Here is a 20,572-nt window from a genome sequence, read left to right as displayed (position 1 = left end):
CTTCTCATGCCTTGGTGTGTCTGTACCTGTGACCTGCCCTGGCTTCTGTGACTGTGCAGGTGTCCTGTGTGTTGGGGAAGGATGCAACAGCCTGGGGAGATGGAGGAAAGTCCTGTCCTGCACCCAATCAACCCAGCAGTGCCTTGTGACCCCCAGACACCATGGCCCAACACCACAGAAATCCTCTGCAGAGATGGCTGTAGGCTGGGAAAGGTGAGAGAGGAGAAAAAGTGTGAGAAATGGAAGCAGCAGCAAAACCAGTCTAGCCCAAAAGGCAGAACGCCAAAATGAGACCACCCAGGGTATGTCTAATTAGTGCTTTTCCTAAATTAGTGCTTCTCTCTGCTCGTCTTTCATTAATTTTTCTCCTTTATGAAATGTCAAGTTTGGTGGGTGTGATAAAGCTCTCATGGGGAAGAGGAGAGGATGTGCAGGCAGTGAGCAGGCAGTGCCTCCAGGCTGCCCTCAGGATGGGTGCAGGATCGGCCCCATGCCAGCCCCAAAGCCTGTCCTGCTGGGATGATGCTGGTGGGGGAAACTCGACCAGAGGTGAAGGGACAGAGCAGAGCTCCCTGCAGGAATGCATGTGTACATCCAAGCACTGTGCACGGCAAAATCCCCATCCACCCTGAGAGCTGCACAGCTTGAAAAGTGTCTGCAATTATGTTTGCCCAACATTATTTATTTCAGGGGGTGCTGAAAACTGTGAAAAATAATTAGTATTTTTTAATGGAGAGGCATGGAGAATGTCTTGTGGGGCAGCTCCTGTTGCTGTGCCCTGACTGCAGCCCAGGAGAGCAGAGGGAGGCCCACAGCTGCATGGCAGTCATCAGCTTCCAGGATCAGCTCAGCCCTTCCCAGGAAGCCCAGCCTGGCAAACATGTGCTTTGTGTGGTCCTGAGTGTCCCAGCTTCATGGGAGCACACCGAGGGGCAGGAGACACAGAAACCCAGCAGAGAAAGGCTGTGTAACCCACAGGGAAAAGCCAAGGAGGAAAGCAAGGTGACCTCCCTTTTGTTTTGCAGACTGATTTGTGATCTGGGAGAGCGAGTGATGAGAAAGGCTATTGAAGCTACTGCCTTTTAGTTTGGTATTTTGCACTGACTACATTTAACAAAGTATTCAAATAAAAAAAATCATTAATTCTAAATTTTTCTTATGAAAAAAAAAACAAACCCACATTTCTGTACTCATTGCAGGAAAGAAATCAAATTTTGTTTGCAAGAAGGAGAAATTTCATCCTCTTGGTGAAAATACCTAACTAAAGAGACAGAAGAAAAAGCCCATATTAGTTTCATGATGTCAGGAAATGATACCACGAATTGGGAAATCCATGAGTTTCACTGAAACCAGTCACGGTTTCCATCTCCCTCTGCCTCCCATCTGCTTCAAAACACTTAGTTCAGTCTTGAGCCTGGAGGAGTGCAGAGGTAGCTAAATATTTCCACATCTGGTTTGTGGAAGATTTGGAAAAATAATTTTGCTGCAGAATTAACAAGAGTAATGGAGCTTGTGTGTTTCTCTCAGTATATGGCAATATACTGAGAGCTGCTCCTCGAGCAGATTTATGCCAGACTGCCTCACTTGGTGCTGCCTACTTACCTATTCCTCGGAGAGGAAAGTTTGCTGCCTCCCTTAGAGATAACAGGGCTATTCTTAACCATAGGAAAACTTTTACTCTTTCATTTTAGCAACCTCCACTTGGGAAGGTTTCACCATCTGAGCCTCATTCTTCTATGCTCTCACTTACTTTGCCTTTGTGGTTTCATGCACTGAAAGGATATCAGCTGTCCGTGATACCAAGGAGAATTAACATGGGAGACAGCTACATGTGTTTAACTGTTTGTTTGCACCCAGAAAAATTCTCCCAGGAAGCAGAGGAATCAGTTTTGAAAGATGATGGATTTTTCTATGGAAAATATTTTGCCTAAAAGTCTGTACAAAGTGAAAGGTCAGTGAAGATGCTTCACCTGGAGAATGCTCCGTGCTGTAGAACACCAGTCCTGCCTGCCTGGTTCTTTATGGCTCTGCAGCAGATGGTCAGATGTGGAGTTTCACCTCCTCTCAGGCAGGGATCAACCTGCCAAATGCAGAAGCAGCTGGTTCCTTTTAACAGCACTGCTCGGGGTCACGGTGGGTGCCTGCACCGGTGGTTGTTCCCTGCCAGTGGTGCCAATGCAGAACAGGACACCCTAAAGGTACTTGGGGTGTGAGGTGGTGGTTAGATGGGAGTAGCCCTATGATGTGCAGAAACCTCCGGTGAGCTCAGCACGAGGAGAAATGTCTGCGGGGCATCACCCAGCACTTGCAGCTGGTGTTGGCAGAAGCACCAGCAGCTCCCCCTGAAAGGGTTTCAGCAGAGTACCCCATGGGCAGACAGGTGCCTTGGGGCTGGGAAAAGCAGCAGCTCATGGTGCTGGTGACCCCTGGGAACCAGCTGCGTCGGGGAAAAGCACTGAGACCTACTGAAAGTTCTGTTCAGGTTTTGTTTTCTCCAGCAGCCACAGTTTACAAACTGGAGCCAGCACTCACCTCCTCTCAGCCGCCTCTGCTGTCCCCATGGGAGGGTGGTGGGCAGCGAGCCACCACACTCAGGAAGAGCCTTTGTTGCAGGGCTCAGCCATTGAATTCAGTGACTTTCAGAGAACCCCACACTTATTTTAAAAGTTTATTGTTTGCTCTGGAAAGCAGCTCTCAAATGCCGAGCCTGCACCCCCTGAACAGCAACATGCACTGTTGGGAGCTGCTGGGCTGCCTCTTGCCTGCAGAGAAGGCTGGACTTGGACACATCGAGTTGCTTGGGTTTTGGGGTGGTGGTGGCAGATGACAGTCAGTGACAGACAATGGGTCTCTGTGGCTTCCAGAGTGCAGTGGTGGTGCTGGACAGGAGAGGAGGGCTGTGTGAGAAGGATAACAGCGTTGTTTTTGTTGTTCAAATTACATCCTCTTCCTTCCCCCTTGCTTTGGAGCTCCTTTTCATGCTGGGCTGCTTCTGGGGCACAGTGAGTTTTAGCTTGCTCGGGGCAGGTATTTCCTCCTTTGCTAAGCAGTAACTCCTGTCTGAGTCTGAAGAATGTCAGGAACATGACCACACCATGGCAGTGAGTGAGACAGCTGGATGTCACTGCATGGACGGGGATGGGGACACAGAGCTCTGACCTGGGAGGGCTGGCTGTGCAGCAGCCTCCTGTGCTGGGTCACTCTCTGAGATGTCTGGCTGAGACAAGGCAGCCTGAGCCATAACCAAGTTATTATGGGGCCTTGGAGAAGGTGTCTTGGCAGCTGCCACTTGCGCCGTGCAGAGAGTAGCTCCCCCACCTCAGTCCCTCGTTGGCAATAACCGCTAGAAAGCAGCCTTAAAACAACAACCAGCTTTCTAATAAAGCTGGCAAGTAATGCTGACAGAAAGCGCAGGAGGACCCCATGCAGTCCTGGAGTGCAGCCTGCAAACCAGACTTTGCAGCATCATGTCCTGGCCTGATTTGGTGTGCTCTTGTCCCCTTCAGCAGGCTGGTGTCTGGTGGCCACTGCCGAGCTGCAGCCTTTGCTCCAAACTGATGTCCTCCATCTCTGCTGGTGGCAGGTTGGTGGCCAGCTGTAATTGTGCAATGTCAGAGCGGAGCACATCACCTCTGACAGTGTGACACCAACAGTGCAAGCTATGGAGGTGCTGGTGCAAAAAGTTACCCAGTGTGTTTTTGCAAAACTGGGCTGATAAATCTCTGCATAACTCTAATACCGTGATCGCTGCAGCCCCAGTCCAGTCTTTGCCATCTTCTTCACAGCCATTTCCTGCGATATCTCTCCCGAGAGCATATTTTAAAGTTTTTATTTTGGCCATGCTGATCCCGTCTGGATGCTGGCGTGCCCTGCTTGGAGCAGTCCCAGCAGCACCGTCTGTCCTGCTGGCACTGGGACCTCTCCTTCGCTGCAGGCTACAGTGGAGACACGCTTAGGGTGCTGCTGGTCCTGGGGAGCGCAGGGGGAAACACAAGGGCTCGGAGTGCCGCGCACAGCGGAGTCTGTGCGGGAGCGGGGCGGGAGAGGTGCGGGAGAGGTGCGGGAGCGGTGCGGGAGAGGTGCGGGAGAGGTGCGGGAGCGGTGCGGGAGCTGTGCGGGAGAGGTGCGGGAGAGGTGCGGGAGAGGTGCGGAGCGGTGCGGGAGAGGTGCGGGAGAGGTGCGGGAGAGGTGCGGGAGAGGTGTGGAGCGGTGCGGGAGCGGTGCGGGAGAGGTGCGGGAGAGGTGCGGGAGCGGTGCGGGAGCGGCGCCGGGCTGAGGACCAGCAGAGGGAGCACAAGAGTGCAGAAATCCCACCGGGAAGCCGGGGATCGAGGGCTCCGGCCGCGCTGGTGTGCGCTGCTGCAGCGGGGGCCCCACGGCTGCTCCGCCTTGCTGCCCCATCCCAGAGCCGCAGGGATGCCCGCAGGACCGGTGGGGAAAGGTCCGAGCGTCGCAGGCAGCCGTCATTGCCCTGGCTCTCCACCAGCAGCCCCCGAGCCGCTTTATCCGGTGAGAGATGCCGAGATAACAGGTCCTGCAGTCAGGACAGCCTACGAGGACAGTCCAGATTCCTCTGCATGGACAGAGTTCTGCAGTGACTTTGCAGGCTCATCAGGTCACATTTCAATTAATATTTCTCCATCCCCTGAAACTGAGTCCTTCTCCTCACGCTGCCGCAGTAAGCAAACCCCTGGCTGGGGCCGGAGGGTGGGACAGCGGGTGTGAGCAGTGCCCCAAAGTGCCAGGCTGCCTGCCAGGCCCTGCAAAGGAGCTTTCAGCACCTCAAAGCCCGACTTGCTTTTGGAGTTCACTATGAAAAAGACACCGTGACAAACCCCAGAGGGTTATTTTTGGCAGAAAACTATATTTGAAAGAAAACAGAGCAGCCATCCTGTTGCAGCCAAAGGAGCCTGGGATATCCCTGCTGCGGTTCAGTGCTGTCTTTTCTCCCAGAGGCAAAAATGCCATGAGACTCTGGTTATAACCAGATTATTCACATGGGAGTATCTGCTCACACACTTAATGTCCACAGCCTGCTTGTCCTCATTGAATGAATCTCCAGCTGTCTGAGCAATGCAATGACCCATCCGGGACCTCCTTCAGCACCCTGTGAAGAGCAGTGGCAACAGGGCAAGTCCCTGCACCAAATAGCCTCTACCTGGGCCAGGGGATCACAAACTGAAAAGACAAATAATTCACAGCACATCACTGCTGGTGGTGAGGTACCAAGGGCTGATTTTGCCAAGAAGAGGTGAATTTCATCCACGAGGAATTCACTCCTTGCCTGTGCTAATATTAAAATGTGCTGGATGATTTAATTTTAGGCTCAGTTATCTTTCTTGCCACAGACTATAACACAATTGTGTGGCAGGATGTCTGCAGCAGTCAGATGGGAATAATAGAGGTGTTAGTCACTCCAGAAAAGGAATTAAATTGCGCTGGGTAGTTTGCACAGTTACTTCTGGTGCTGCTGCAGGGAGAAACCCTACGTCTTGTCTAGCAAAGCTTCAGCATTTTTTTAGGAAAGCACAGCCAGAACTTTTTACATCTTTGTCTGTCTTTCATAGCAGAGCAGGGTGTCCATGTCGCAGCTGCCGTGGGGACTGTCCTGCTGGCGTCCAGGCGCCGAGGGAGGGTCATTGTCCCATTGTGTGGATGGGAAATGTGAGTACAAGGATGCAGAGCTCTGCTTGGAGGCTCTGAGCTCAAGTCTCTGGGGGCCTTGGCCTGAGCTTTAACTACAAAACCATCTTGCACAGTCCTGCATGTGCCAAGCAAAGCATTTCAGAGCATCCCCCTCTCTACCCATGACCCTTTGTCAGCAGCTTCCCTGTACTTGCTGCAGGCTGTCCTTCTGGAAACTCAGCCACTCTCTCCAGCTTAGGCAGCAGCATGGATAAGCCTCCATCACAAAAGCTTGAGCCTCAGCCAGATTTCCCAGAGACCAGCCAAGCTCCAGCAGAGCAGAGACAGTTCCAGCACTGATGCCCAGCTCCAAACCCCAGGGGCTGGTCCGTGTGACATGGGCACAGGTGCCACCCTGAAGTCACGGTGACCTCATGGCCCAAGGGCTCAAGCTGTGGAGCAAAGAGCACATCCACCTGGAGCCACCGTGGAGGAGAGGGATGGAGCAAACCCCAGCAGAAGGGAATGGCAGTTTTGGAAATGTGTGAGTCACGCTTGGGTCTGACATTCCTGAAAAAGAGGCTGTGCTGGCTTCCTTGGTGGGTGACAGGGCTCTGGTGGGCACATCCTCGGGGTGCCCCACCACCCTGGGGCATCCAGACACACAAGAGCAATTGTGGGCAATGAACACTCAGTGGTGGGCCTGAATACTTTTGGGGATTTCAATAGAAAATGCTTTCAGATTGAAATGACCTTGATTACAGCTGGCTGAATAATTTGTTGTGAATAAGGTTCTGTGCAAAGTTTGTCATTTTTGCGTTCATTATGTAATATTTGGTGATTACATTTTTTCCAGTTTTTATCCTGTGCTGATCTTGGTATTAGCCTAAAATGCCAGCAGTGCCATGGCAAGAGACAGCATCCATGCCAACATCCATGCAAACATCCATGGAAGCTCAGGCATTACTTGCTTTTTATATGTCAGGGACATAAAGCAACCCAGAACTGCTCTTCTCTCAGAAACATACAACCCACTGATCCTCATTTGGCTATTTTAAATTTGATTAAGGGCTCTGCAAGTCCCCTTGTGGGGATGGATGCAAATAGGAAGATGGATTTGTCACTGTGAACAACAACTTTCTGTAAACATGTATTCCCATGTAAACCAATTTATTCTGCAGTTTATTCAGTTTTCTTTTGCATCATTATGGGATTATGGTTTTAGTAATAAAAACTAGGATGAATAGTGCCTGGTAACTACATTGACAATTTACAGAAGCAGAATTTCTTGCCTTCTATGCAAATTCCAGCAGAAATGTGTCAACACAATTACTTAACAAAATAATAATAAGTATCAGTCATTATTCATAGAAATATTATGTAGATTCAGTGCATACTTTTACATGTGATATGGATATAAGGACACACATGGAATTGCACTGATTAAACTACACATGCAACACTTAAGGTGGGAAAAACCTATGTGACCACCACTGTGTCTTAGACTTAAGTCAGAATATGTCTAATTTTAATTGTTTGGAAGTGGGTTTTAAGTAAGACACAAAAAAAATTCTTTTAAACTACCAGTTCTGTCTGTACAGGAAGTTGCATCAGTGTCTTTTAGCTGGTGCAAATCTGCGTGCAGACAAACCCTGCGTGACACCTCCTCGTGGAGACACATTCCAAACTCACAGCACACTGTACCTTTAGTGCTGACAGGTCAGCACCAAGACCTAGGGCAGGAACTTTAAAAAAATCATTAAAGATTATTAGTTTTTTCTGTGGTGATCAATGAATCCAGGACAAAAAAATTAGGCACTAAGTCATCAGCTGCAGTGAATGAATCACCCAGTATTTGCTGTTCTGCTTCCTCCACTGGGGTTCACTAAATAGTTGCATCCACAGGAACTTCATAGCATTTGTAAAAACTTTGTGTTTTAGGTGAAATGTGACTTATATGAACTGCAGTCAATAACACCAATAACTTCAAATCCTCAATCTGTCTGCCATCATGATGGATTGACTAACAGGAAGATGAGCCTGTTGGTCTCTCTGCATGCTCAGGCTGTTGTAAAACACCAACAGGGGCTCTGGGACCTGCTGCTGCTCTGAACCCAGAAATGCAAAGGGGTGGCTCCAAGGATCCACAGGAATCAGGTGAGAAAGATGTTGCCATAGGTTTTTTAGAAGGGCATCTCCAAGGGACTGCACTGCCAGGTGAGCTTGTGCCTCCCAGCAAAAAGAAATACAAACACAGAGCTGGAAGGTGGATCTGCAGCAGCAGAGCCCTAAAAGCAGGGCTTGTCCCATGCAGGAGTGGGAGCTGAGACCCCTCTGGCTTCTCCAGCCAGGACCCAGGGCAGTCCAGCCAGCTCAGCCGTAAATGTTATTGTGTATTTATAAACAAGAGCAGGCTGGAGGGATGACATGGCTCTGTTTACCCCAGTGGCATGCAAAAGTAAACACCCCAGATGAGCTGATCATTAACTTGCCTCCCCTGCTTTCGTGCCTATGTGAATAGGAACATTCCCCCTCTCTCCTTCACTCTGTCTGGTTTTGTTTGCTCTATCTCCACAGGGCTGATTTAATAGCCCTCCTTGAACTCAGAGAAAGCTATCATTTGCCTGCAGATCAAAACAATGCTGACTGCCTTACATTTGAAAAACCCCCAATTTCTGCTTTATGATCAAGATAAAAATCCTCCTCTCAGTTTCAGAAGACAGGCAGTGAAACTTTGTGTGGCTCAGGACAATCCCACAAAAACCAAGACTTTACTGAGAGGTTGGGAGCAAGCCAATTTGATGCATTAATCTCAAGAAATAAATCACATAAATAAGAGATAAGCACATGTTTCCCCCCAAGAAAATAGAGGCCACTTGGCTGTGAAAGGCACGTCCTTCTCAAATAATGAGTGGGAGACTCTAATTCCAGGCTTGCAGTCAGTATTTCTGTAGGGGCTTGCAGGCTGTGAGCAGAGGAGTAGCTGAGCATTATCAGGCATCTATTGAGAGGGTGCATGTCTGACACAGCTCACAGAGCCAGCAGAAAAGTCAGCACAGATTATTTTCCCACCCACACACTTTCACAAGGAGTCAACGGCGCCACTACTGCACAGGTCTCGTAAAGGGTCAAGGATTTATTTTTCTTGAGTGAGCAACAAACTTCTTTTACCATCAGCAATAATATTTTGTGACAGTGAGGCACCATCCCCACTGAAACTGCAAAAACACTGTTGGGTAAGTGCCCAGCATTTGGTGGCTTGCAGAAAGCCCCACTTTACACTGGGTGAGATGTCCAAGACAAATGCTGGAAAGGTGAAAAACACCTGAATTGTCACTGAAATCCTAATCCACCTCCTTCATGTTTCATTGCATAGGCCTCAGTAATGAGGGTTTTGTAGGAATGCTGGTTGGGGTGTCAGGAGGGACAGACGGATGGGGCTGGTGCAAGGCCAGGCACCAGAGGGGCAGGAGGGGTTTCAATATGGGCAAGTGGGTACAGAGGCAGAGGCTGTCTGGGCTGTGGTACCCAGCATCCACCCTAATCTGTCTTTTCCCTTTGGACAGTGAAAAGCCAGGGAGTTCTGTATGGAGAAGCCACATGGAAGAGGTCTGGTGCAGACTACATTTGCAATCCTGCGTGCTGTAATGTGACTGTGGCAGCAAATCTGGGCTAATCTGGAGTTTGGCTTTTGTGGCTCTAGGAGGCATTTCATGAAAACCCAACCTCATGAAAACCCAAACCAGCCAAGTCAAATGAACAAATACCCACATCCTTGGTAGCCTAACTCCGCTGAAATTAAATGCCCTGAGATGCGCTTCTCTCATCAGCTTTTTCCTAAACTTGCCTTTACTTTCTTCCCTCTGCAGCATCCAGAAAGCGGGGCCACACTGCAGCTCCTCAGGGCCACCCATCCCCAGCTCCCTCCCAGGCAGTCCCATGTCTGCAGTGTTCCTGAGGTGGCCTGGGCTGGGTTCCTAGGCTCTGATATTTTGCTTCTCCATCCCCACAGCCCTGTTTCAGCTTTTCTCATTCATTCTGGGCCATACTGGCAGCTGGCTTGATTCTTGCAAAGCTACCAAACCACATCTCATGGAGACTGAGCACAGAAGCTATTGTTGTCCTGTGAAAAGCCATTTATTTGCTAGTTAGTCCCCAGGGTGTCTCTGGAGGGACAGGGGAAGGTGGACAATAACAGGAGTGAAGGGTGCCTGGTCAGCTCAGGCTTCCTCAGGGATGTGAAACCCCAGCCAGCCACAGTGTGCTTCCACTCAGACATGGGGCTATTTTTAGTGCAGCATTTCAACTGGGTTCCTGTTCCCTCTGCTCAGAGCCCAAATGTTCTCTCAGGCACTGACTACTCTGAGTGCCCTGAGGCAGGAGGGTGGCACAGCTCTTTCCTGCATGCTGGGCAGCTGTTAGAGCTCAAGATCAGGGCAGGTGGCAGATGCAACAGCCCTACCTGCAAAGGGCTCTTCAGGACCTCCTTTGCTGAGGTCTGGGCTGATAATTCACATCTCACATCTCACATCTCACATCACACAGACATCTGCTGCCCTTCTTCCTCTGCTCAGCTCTGCTAAACTCCCGAGCTGCAGGTCCTTTGCACTGGACCTGTGGAACCAGCCGGGTGTGCAGAGCAGGATGTGTTCAGAGATGCTGGAAGGCTGCAAATGTCACAGAGGTTTGGCTGCTCTCACATGCATCTCTCCGTGCTGTCAGCTCATGTCACACCTGTCTTGTGGCAGCTGAGGCATTGCAAAGGGTATATAGGAAAAAACAAGATCTAAAACCAATGCACCATCAATCTGAATCAACTCTTTTCAGGCTCTTTTCCCACCTGCAGGCAGGGGAGTTCTGGGAAATACTTTGACCTCCTTCTCAGAAGAGTACCCCAGCTCCAAACCAGCTCTGATTTTGCCTCCTAGCCAGCCCAGTATACCTTGCCCTCCCCAGGAGCTTTCCCAATCTGCTGGAGACATCTCCTTGGGACAATGTCTCTCCTGCTCGTGGGGTCACAGTGTGCAGGGACAGGAATTATTGCACTGCTGACTCTGGGACATGATTGTATCCTCCAGGATAAAAGAAGATAGGAAATAAATACTCTGTTTTAATGATTGGTTATGGAGACAGAGGTCATCACCATAGCAAACATCTTTCCTTTGGGGAAAGATGAGGGTTGCTGAGCTGAGCTGGGCTGTTTCCACATGCTGTGTGCTCACTGAGATGTTTGGGAAGTGCTTTGTACCAGTGAGCTCTGCTGCATGTGCGTGTGTCTGGGCACAGGGCAGCTCTTCCTGTGCCTGGGCTGGAAACATTTTAAACAGGACGCTGAAGAGTAGCAAATAATAAAAACCACACTCCAATCTGAGATTACTGGATGAATAATCACTGGTGTTGAAATACACAAAACTCTGTGAGTCTGGGCTCTCAGTGCTTTCACCAGTACCCAGTGGATGTCCAAACACAAACAATGAGCAACCACAGCAAACACAGTGGGGGCAGGGGAGTGACAGTCTGTTCTGTCACTGGGCAAGGAGACTGGGACTTGCCAGGTCTCTCGGGGGTGCTGTGGCCTCTGTGTCTGGGATGCACAAAGGAGTTTTTGTGCCCAGACCCCCTCCTTGGTTCCTGGTTCCCTCTCCCTGTGCCTGCCTCTTCTGCTGCTGCTGGGCTGCAAACCTGGGTCTGCTGGCTCCGAGGGGCTCCCAGCCACACACAGCTGCCCCATCTGTGCCCAAGTGCTGTGTCTAGAACTCACCCAGAGCTTTTTCCATGAAGAAATTGGCCTGGGAGCCCAAGGCCATGGCAAGATGGTTCACACTCCCTGCAATAACCTTTGGAAAAGGTCCATAGCCAGCTGAGTGTCGAGCTGCCAGCTCCAGCCAGAGAAGCAGGTTACAAAACAGAGACAGATGGCCAGGGTTTAACTTGGGCACTTTTTCATTACTTCTATCACGACACAGCCATCAGGAGTGTCTCTGCTGCCTTTGCTGTAACTGAAGGGCTGGGCTCCCTCTCACCCCCAGCTCGGTGGCACCCTGTGTCCTTGCTGGACCTGGGGGCAGACCTGATTCTCCCTGCCAGGACTGGAACCAGTCTCTGCATACACAGCCATACTGGGAGTGGTGATGCAGGGGCTGCTGGGTTCAAAGAGGAGGGGAGGGCAGGGGCTCCAATCTGCAGGGTAAGAGCAGTGTCCTACAGGGATGAGGAAGGAGGTAGGTCAGGCAGGGAGGGATGCAGGGAGGTGGTGGAGCAGGAGGCAATGAGGACACATCAGTCCAGGGCCTAGCATCTGTGACCAGACCACGGTAGCAAATTTGCCATTCCTCAGACCCCTGGCATCAGCACTGACTACACAGGTGTATTGAAGGACTTGGCTGCCAGATTGAACAAAAAGCTCACTCCAGGCTGGTGTCTGGGTTTAGGGTGGGCAGCAAAGGGTTCTGGGCCTTGTGCAGCACCCTCAGTGTCTGGTCCCACATGCTGCAGGGGATAACTGCACTGGCCATCCCAGTGCCCTGCAAACTGGGGAGTGGCAGTTCCTGGAGCTGCCTACCCCTTGGCCATGCATGGCTGGATCCACCCACACCCTCATCCTGTGCACGACACGTCTGCAGGGGAGAGCTGTGCCACTTGTTCTTCAAACCTCACTGGTCCAGGCCCCCTCAGCCACACCTGGAGTCAGTTGGACCCTGATTCCAAATCCAAATCATTGTTAAATAAAACCAAGAGGGATGTATCTGTAACAACATGAGAGAGATTAATTCTTTGCACGGGTGGAGAGAAAATACATGCCAGGCAATGTCTGTTTTCTATCAGCAATTTAAATGTCTGCTCTGGATGTAAGATGAGTATGTCCCCTTACTGAGGAGCACTGCTCTGCCCTTGCAGGGCTTTTCCCTCTCTCAAGCCCAGCTGCTGCAGAAATACAGGCAGGCAAAATTGTCTGGGATCAGGAGGCACCAGCACTTAGTTTTTAAATAGTTTGGGTATTTTAACAGCTGACAGTGCTTTTTGGTTTGTTTGACCACAAACTTTGCCCAGCCTCCCACTCCAACTCCACCTGAAGCAGACCAGCTGGCCGCTGGCACAGACGCTGCTGTGGTGGCACCATGGTGTGACACATCTGCCCAGGGACACAGCACCACAGTAAATCCTTGTCCAGAGCCCCCAGAGTGCTGGCTGCTCTCGTGTCCCTATTGTAGGTGGCTCTGAGTGACACCTGGCCATGGGTGTCCCTGGCTGGCACTGGAGCTGCTGGTTTGTGCTGGTCACAGTGCCTGTGCTGGAGTTTTGCCAGCAAACTTCTTGTTCAAACATCAGCTGTACTAAATTTGTACAAGGCATTTCTCATGCTGTCCAGATGCCATTTCTTCTAAAAATAGCCCAGTCTAGTCTGTTTTCCCAGATTCTTGCCTTTTATCAGCAATAGTTTTAATAGTCTTTGCAATATTTTGGGAGTCATTTATCCCTGTTAGGCCAGCAACTCCTGGGAATAGGAGTCAATCCCAGTTGTCCCATACTCCCATTCATGCCCTACACACACAAAAAAAAAAAAAAAAAAAAAAAAAAAAAAAAAAGAGACCATGAGAAAACTTTTTGCATTGCAAAGCAGGTTTTGATGCACACTCAACAGGAGCTGGGTGGCAGAGGGTCAAATCCAAATTTTCCCTGCAGAACTTCCCAGCACACAAAAGCTGCTGTGGGTCCTTCCCTTGGCACTGGTGCAGCACCTAGAGTGGGAGCAGGACATCCCTGAGGATCCCATGGTGAGTTGTGCAGTCTTACCAGGACAAGAAGGGGATAGGATGGGTTGGGGTAGGGTGGGAGGAGACAGGAGAACATGACATGAGATTGAGTGGGCTGGGGGTGAGCTGGGATGGGGATGAAGTTGGGGTAGGGGGGACACAATTGGGTGCCCAGGCCAGCATCCAGGGGCAGTTTTGTCCTGCTGCCAGTTTGGTGGCATACACTCCTGCCTCAGTTTCCCCATCTCTCAATGGGTATCAGTGTGCTCTTTGAGAGCCTGGCAGCTCTGTCAGACTGGAAGTCACCACATCAGCTGTTTTGAGTGCCAGACACAGATGCTATCTCTGACACTGCTGTCTTGCTATTACTTTATTTCATGTAAAATTTATGCCATTTCTGAAGCATTTCTGCTAGCATAGCTCTTAGGGACCTTTCATTCATTTAAATATCCAGTGATATGTCCAGTTCTTGAACATTGTGGCTTTTTCATGTGTTTATTTTTCCTCCTCCTGGACCTTTTGCTCAGCAGACAGGCTTGGTTTTTGGGTTTGGTTTTTTTTTTGGTTTTTTTTTGGCTCTGCCTGCCTGGAGTGAGCATCCTAGAAGATGCAGCATTGACAGAGGTGGCCACAGGGGACCAGAAGGAGGGTGAAGGGTACCTTAAAGAGCAAGTTCAAGGGAAGAGCAGGGGCAGAGCTTTCCTGAAACACAACCAACATCAGCCTGGCTGGTCCTGAGGTTGTGTTTACATTTTAAGGGATGATGGGCCTGAAAGAGACAATTTGTGAGAGAAACATCCCTCCTCTGAATGCTGCACTGGGATCGTACCTGAGAGCCTCCAGCAGCAAAGCTCTGGCCGCTCTCCATGCGGAAAAGCCTCAGGGAGCAGAGGACACCTCCACCACGCAGGGCTGCTCCTGCAGGCTGAAGGATCAGCCAGGACACACGGTCCCGATGGCCGGGTCCCCTCTGCCCTTTATTCTGCTTTTCCCGGCGCGGAACAAACAGCAGTGGGAAGGAACAATGCTACAATGCTTTCCAGGAACCCCGCACTTCCTCCGGGAGCGCCGGGTCAGGGCTGCGAGCGCCGCAGAAACGCTCAGGAACGCCTGCCCAGCCAGGCTGCCAGCGGGTTTGGTAACAAAAACAATAGGAAAAAAAAAAATAATAATCAAATTGCCGCTTATCCTCCATCCCCCAAAAGAGCGCTTGAATTGCCGGTGCGAGGACAGGAACACATCGGTGTTTCAGGGAAGGCTCAGAAAGTGCTGATGAGGCATTTGGACTTCGGGACTTACAGACTGGAGGGGAACTCGCGTGGTGAGAGGCTCGTTCCCGCAGCTCCCCTAAAAAATGCATCTTGTGCATTTGTGGAATGGGCTGCATATAAATTATCCATAAATAAGCTTAACATCAGTGAGCAGGTGGAACAGGGCAGGGTTCAGGAAATTATACAAAGAGAGTAGACAAAGGGCCAGGCTGCGATTGCTCTTTGTGTTGGGGAGCTGGGCTCACTTTGTGCAGTCACAACGAGTTAGTGCGAGGCACAAAGGCGGCAATTTTGGGTTTGATTAAACTCTCTGACAGCATTCATATGTTAAATGATTATGTGCTAGTATCTGCTGCTACAGCATGCATATCACAGGAGAATCACAAATGAATCCGTTGAGGCCAGACTGCAGTGTCACAGGAGATGTAATTAATAAGCCAAACAAGAGCAGGGTAAAAAAGCAAGTCTGTTGTGGCTCTTACTCAATGACCAGGCACATCAAATCAGGAAGAAATTACTAACATGGAGCAACACAGATGTATGTTCTGGCATTTGAAATTCCAATCCAGATGCAAATATTGTAGTCAGGATCCTGTCTCCCACCTCCAAAACTTCAGACAAACACGAACTGCGTGGCAGCCCCGGTGCCAGCCAGTGCCTGTGGAGGCAGGCCAGGGCTGCTCAAAGGCATTCCCAGCATAAGGATTATTCTGCCTTTATGCTTGCTGTCCGTTCAGTCTTTTGTGAGGTGCCACGGGGAATCGTTTGAAACAGGAACAAGGATTAGACATATCCCCCCCCTATGTGGGTCACCCAATGCCTGGCAGAGGAGCCACCGAAGGTGCTGCACACCTGAATCACCTCCAAACAGGAGGGGAGAGCCCCCACGTGTGCTCCCTTCAGCCCCTGCCTCCACCCACAACTGAAAAGATGTCTCTGAAACCCTCGATGATGGGCAGCAGGAGGTGAATTGGCAGCTGATGGGCTGCAGAGCCCCAGGTGTCCCTGTCCCTGCCATGGCCATCCTGACTGGTGTTCACCCAGATGTGGGAGCCATCTCATTTACATTTCGATGGCCATAGCAGTGTCTCAGGGTGGGTTCACAAAGCACCCCCAGCTTCTCTGGAGAAATAAGATTGCATGAAACAGCCATCTCCACGCAGGCTGGGGATGCCCAAATCTCTAGTGGGCAGCCAAAACTGGGTTATGGGGGCTGTGGAGGAATTGCCCCAGCTCCCAGGGCCCTGGAGCACAGCTGGGTGGCTGCCCAGGGACACTAAAAATTCATGCACCAGTCTTGTTATGCTGGTTGGCAGCTACCAGGTTCAGATTGTTTGTGGAGGGATTCACCCAGGCTTAGAAACATCTGTGTCCTGATCCCCAGCAAAGTGCACAGGGTCCTGCAATGTCACCCCTTCACCACTCCTGACCCCAGAATAGAATCACAGAGTGGTTTAGGATGGAAAAGTCCTCTAACATAATCCAGTCCAGCCATTAACCCAGCACCACTGTGTTCACTGCTAAACCACATCCCCAGGTGCCACATCCACATACCTTTTGAATGTTCAGGACAGCACTCCCCCAAAATCTTTTTATTCCCATTCCACTATTGCCAACTTTCTTCTCACAAAGCATTTCCACCTCCCCTCGAAAGGGCAAAATGGAAATCAAGAGTGCATAAAGATTTCTATCTGGAGTCAGAGGGCTCAGGGAGCACGTCTGCCTGCCTGGTGGCAGGGAGGGCAGGCTCCATGGGGAGGACAGGATCCCTGGGGAGGGCAGGCTCTGTGGGGAGGGCAGGCTCTGTGGGGAGGGCAGGCTCTGTGGGGAGGACAGGATCCATGGGGAGGGCAGGCTCCATGGGGAGGGCAGGATCCCTGGGGAGGGCAGGCTCCATGGGGAGGGCAGGCTCTGTGGGGAGGACAGGATCCATGGGGAGGGCAGGCTCTGTGGGGAGGACAGGATCCATGGGGAGGGCAGGATCCATGGGGAGGGCAGGATCCATGGGGAGGGCAGGCTCCATGGGGAGGGCAGGATCCATGGGGAGGGCAGGATCCATGGGGAGGGCAGGCTCTGTGGGGAGGACAGGATCCGTGGGGAGGGCAGGCTCTGGGGGGAGGGCAGGCTCTGGGGGGAGGGCAGGCTCTGTGGGACCCCCAGATCTGCAGGGAGCCCTGTCCTACTGCAGACCTCGGCACAGGGCTGACCAGTGCTCACCATGCACCAGACTGCAGTGAAAGCTTTTATTGCCCAGTCAGCTCACCCATATCAGTCAGCTATTTGGCTGAAGGGGAGGCATCCATTCAAAGCCAGTTTACAGCAGAGGCTTTACATTTATTTTAAAAGCATCTGGAAATTAAAAATCCCCTTTGGCACTCATCCACTTTGGAGAGAGCCAGGCCCGTTGTCTGGCCAAGCAGCCCTGCTCTAGCTGAGCTGGGTGGATCCAGTGCTGGGACATTTTTCTAACTCGAGCAGGAGTGGGATGTTTGCTTTCTTCCAGCAGCTCTATGAACTCCCCACACTGAGTGTTGGTTTGGTCCTCACTCCGTGTGTGTCCCACAGTGGGATGTCACTCGGAGGCATTCAGGGTGTGCTGTGCTCTTCCCCAGCCCAGGGACTCCTTTGAGGTGGTGCCTTGGCCAGGACAAAGAGTGATGGGATGGGTGGTGAGTGTAGGGTTCGCCTCAGGTGAAGGGCAACCATGCAAAACATGGGTTGTTTATTTCCATTGTGGGATGGCTGCAGGTCTGACAGGTGACTCTGCCCAGAACTGGCTGAACCTGGTGGCAAAGGCATGCTGAATTTATAGCAGAGCCCTGATAAGTTCTCCACGAGCAGTGTATGCCCCCCAAATTCACAACATTTTATTGAATTTTTCCTTGGCAGGGTGGCAAACCCAAGGTGGGGTCATCCCTTGGGTCAGGGGGTGTTTTGGAGAATGGAAAAAAAAAAAAGAAAAGGTAAGTAAATCCAATGCCTGTATGCAGTTATAGTTGCACAGACCTGGTTTGCATCCTGCAGGCAAACAGTAGGCACTGGAAATCCCCAGCCTGCTCTGGCAGCTGGCACCTCTGGCTGCCCAGCCCCTGCATCCCTTCACTGTGGCTCCTCAGCAGGAAGGCAGGTTAGTCTGGAACAAGGCAGAGAACAGAGTGAAGACAAGGATTTATCCATTCTGTGTCACAGAAAATTGAGAAGCCCCTGTCCAGCAGCTTGGGATTGCCACCGTGGAGGCTGAACCTGCTGAGTGCATCAGCTGCGAGACAGAATTGCTTCTTTATCCAAAAAGTGGGTGAGGTGAATAACCATGTGTTCAGCAAAGAGCTGAAGATCTCCAGACTCAGCTTTCACCTCCATCCCAGGAGGGTCTGGGCTGCCCTGCTGCCCTTGAGGTGGGAGCTCCACAACCTGGGGCAGCTGCAGCCAGAGGTGTGTTCCCTGCCTGATCCACGCCTGGAGGGAATGAGGATTATTGCTTGTGAGTGTCTTTTCAGGCAGGAGAGGAAGGGAATACCCATCAGGCTGGGAGAGGGGATCAAACAGGACAAGAACCATAACCTCTCAACCTTTCCTTCCCAACCTGCCCTGTCCCACTGGCTCCTTCTCCCAGGCACAGCTCCCATCCCTGCTCCAACACGTCAGCACTGCAGTGGATGGGCTTGTCCCTCCCCAATTCCTGCTGCAAGGAGAGGAGAAAGACCAATTCCACCAATGGCACAGGCCAGAGAGGGCCAGGCATGAGGAGACATGAGCAGAGACTCTTCTCTAATCTTAGCTAAGCCCTTGCAAAGCCCTACTGCACAGACACAAACTAGACTTCTTCAGAGTCTCATAAAACTGAAAAAAACTGTGGCCAGATCCTCATGGCAATGGCAACACGCCCTCTTTAGCACAAAGCCTATCTTCCCACATTGGATTTCAAGTCCCCCTTTCAAAGTATGGAAGCATTAGATATTTCCAAAGAAAGGATTTCCTGAATTATTCTAACACTGAAAAAAATAGTGTATTCTTCCCTGGCTCTCACAGGCTGTTGAAGTACTTGGCTGAATTTTTTTCCTTAAAAAAATCCCAAAAGCCAGAGTCATGACATAAGAACAGGATCTTGTACTTTGAAGGGACATGAACCTCCAGAGCAGGCTGTGCTACCAACTCTGCCTCTAATAATAGCTGCCAACTTTGTGAGCATTGTACATTGTTTAAAGAATCTAATCAAGTTATATATTCCTTTTGAAGTCAGACAACTTTGATTTAACAATGGCTTCAGAGCTTTGAAAAACCCAATGTTTTCTAGTTTGTCTTTCACAATAGTTCCTTACCTGTCTCCCATTGCTGAATAAATCATTATAAACATAAACCAGATGCCTAATGCTAACAATAACTTTAGAGAGCCCTGCTTCCCCCAGGATGTATGGGCAATGACTAACACACTTTTAGCCTCCAGACTTAATTTAAAGCATTCTGGAATTGTGCACTGGTGAGATGAAGGCTGCCCAAGACAATAACTTTTACATTAAATATAATCTCTCTCTTTAGCAGCAACAAAGTCAAGGTTGTTCTCCTTTCAGCCCTGGAGTCTCAGTTGGCCATGGACACTCTGTAAGCGTGGAGGTACTGGAAAAGGAAGACCAACTTAAAGAAAATGAAGTGTCTGTGTTTGAATTGCATGGGAGCAGCAGGTTATGTGACTTGCAGTGAGCATGCAGCAGCCAGGCACTGCTCCTCACAGGGAAGTCAGTGTTGTTGTCAGCAGAGGTGTGACGAGGGACAGTGCTGAGTCCCCAGGTGTGACAAGGGACAGTGCTGAGTCTCCAGGTGTGACAAGGGACAGTGCTGAGTCTCCAGACACGTTGTCTCCCTCTGGCAGAGCAGCAAACACTCGAGCTGCCCTCAGCCTCTGTCAGCAGCTGAGCTACAGCACTTCAAAGCCTGGAACTCACCTTTCCTGAAGACAGAGCCTGGGTGTGTGGAGCAGTGCAGGGGCTTTGCTGCTGGAAGATGAGTGTTCCTGACCCAGAGACCTCAGCCTGCAGAGTGCCTGTAGCTAACAGCTGCTCCAGAGCTGCTCCACAGGGGATATATTGCTTAACAGAGGAACACATTTAAATGCATTACTAGCACAGCTAAATTAGTGTCTGGAGATTGAGCACTGGCAAAGAAACAAAGTTTTGAAAGCTTCCTTCAGTATTCTTTCACTTTCCTATGTCTGCGCACACTAAGCCTGCAATTGGGTTACTCTGGCCATTTTATTTTCATAATTTTGTCACCCCTGTTCTACAAGGTTTACTATATTCCTTGGTTTGGTTATTTGAAGCCATAATCAAAAAGTGGAGAGAAGAAGAAAGGATGGGAGGAAATCTTTGGATCTGCCGAAGTTAAGGAAATGAATATTAGATAAACTCTTCCACGCAGAGGGGCTTTGCCCTTGTGACGTTGGCGGCACAGCGTGGCACAGTGGGAAGCTCAGTACAGAATTTCCTGACACAGACTGAACTAAGAGGAGCCATTGCTAAAAATATAACAAAAAGGAGGCTCATGGGGAGCTTGATGGGGAATTTCTCCTCCCTGAACTTCACAGCAATATCCCTGGTTTTTTGAGGCACCTTTTGTGGCAGTCTCCCAAGCAACCCGGTCACACCGAAGTTCAAGGATGTGTTTGAAACCCTTGTAAAGATACCCCATGAAAAAGAAATTCACCCCAAAACAACCAGAGGGACATTTTCCAGAAGTTCACCCCTTGCATGAAATTTGTATCACCTCTGCATCACAGCTTAACCTTTCCTAATACCCAACTGCTTGGTAAAGCTACAGCCCTGGACTGTTGTTTTGTTTTTTTTTTTTCATTCTAATTTTCAAGTGAAACCTCACTGAATTATTTGTTATGGGGGGCAAAAGCACAGAGTGGCTTGAGGGGAGGAAAGA

General features: G+C 50.4%; 1 long non-coding RNA gene across 3 annotated transcripts in view; it reads left to right on the top strand.

The window, feature by feature from the left end:
- Positions 1–1,536: 1,536 nt before the first annotated feature.
- The window catches only part of LOC146763272 (uncharacterized), a 35,362-nt gene continuing 16,326 nt past the window's right edge, over positions 1,537–20,572 (top strand). For all 3 annotated transcript variants that reach the window (XR_014952529.1, XR_014952528.1, XR_014952527.1), the window contains exon 1: positions 1,537–13,400. This is a non-coding gene — a long non-coding RNA (uncharacterized LOC146763272). The remainder of the gene's footprint in view (positions 13,401–20,572) is intronic.

The sequence above is a fragment of the Lonchura striata genome, chromosome 4A (genome assembly GCF_050655825.1).
Source record: "Lonchura striata isolate lonStrDom1 chromosome 4A, ASM5065582v1, whole genome shotgun sequence".
In the NCBI taxonomy this organism is placed as follows: domain Eukaryota; kingdom Metazoa; phylum Chordata; class Aves; order Passeriformes; family Estrildidae; genus Lonchura; species Lonchura striata.
Note: the sequence above shows the minus strand (reverse complement) of the source record. Positions and strands in the feature narration are given on the sequence as shown.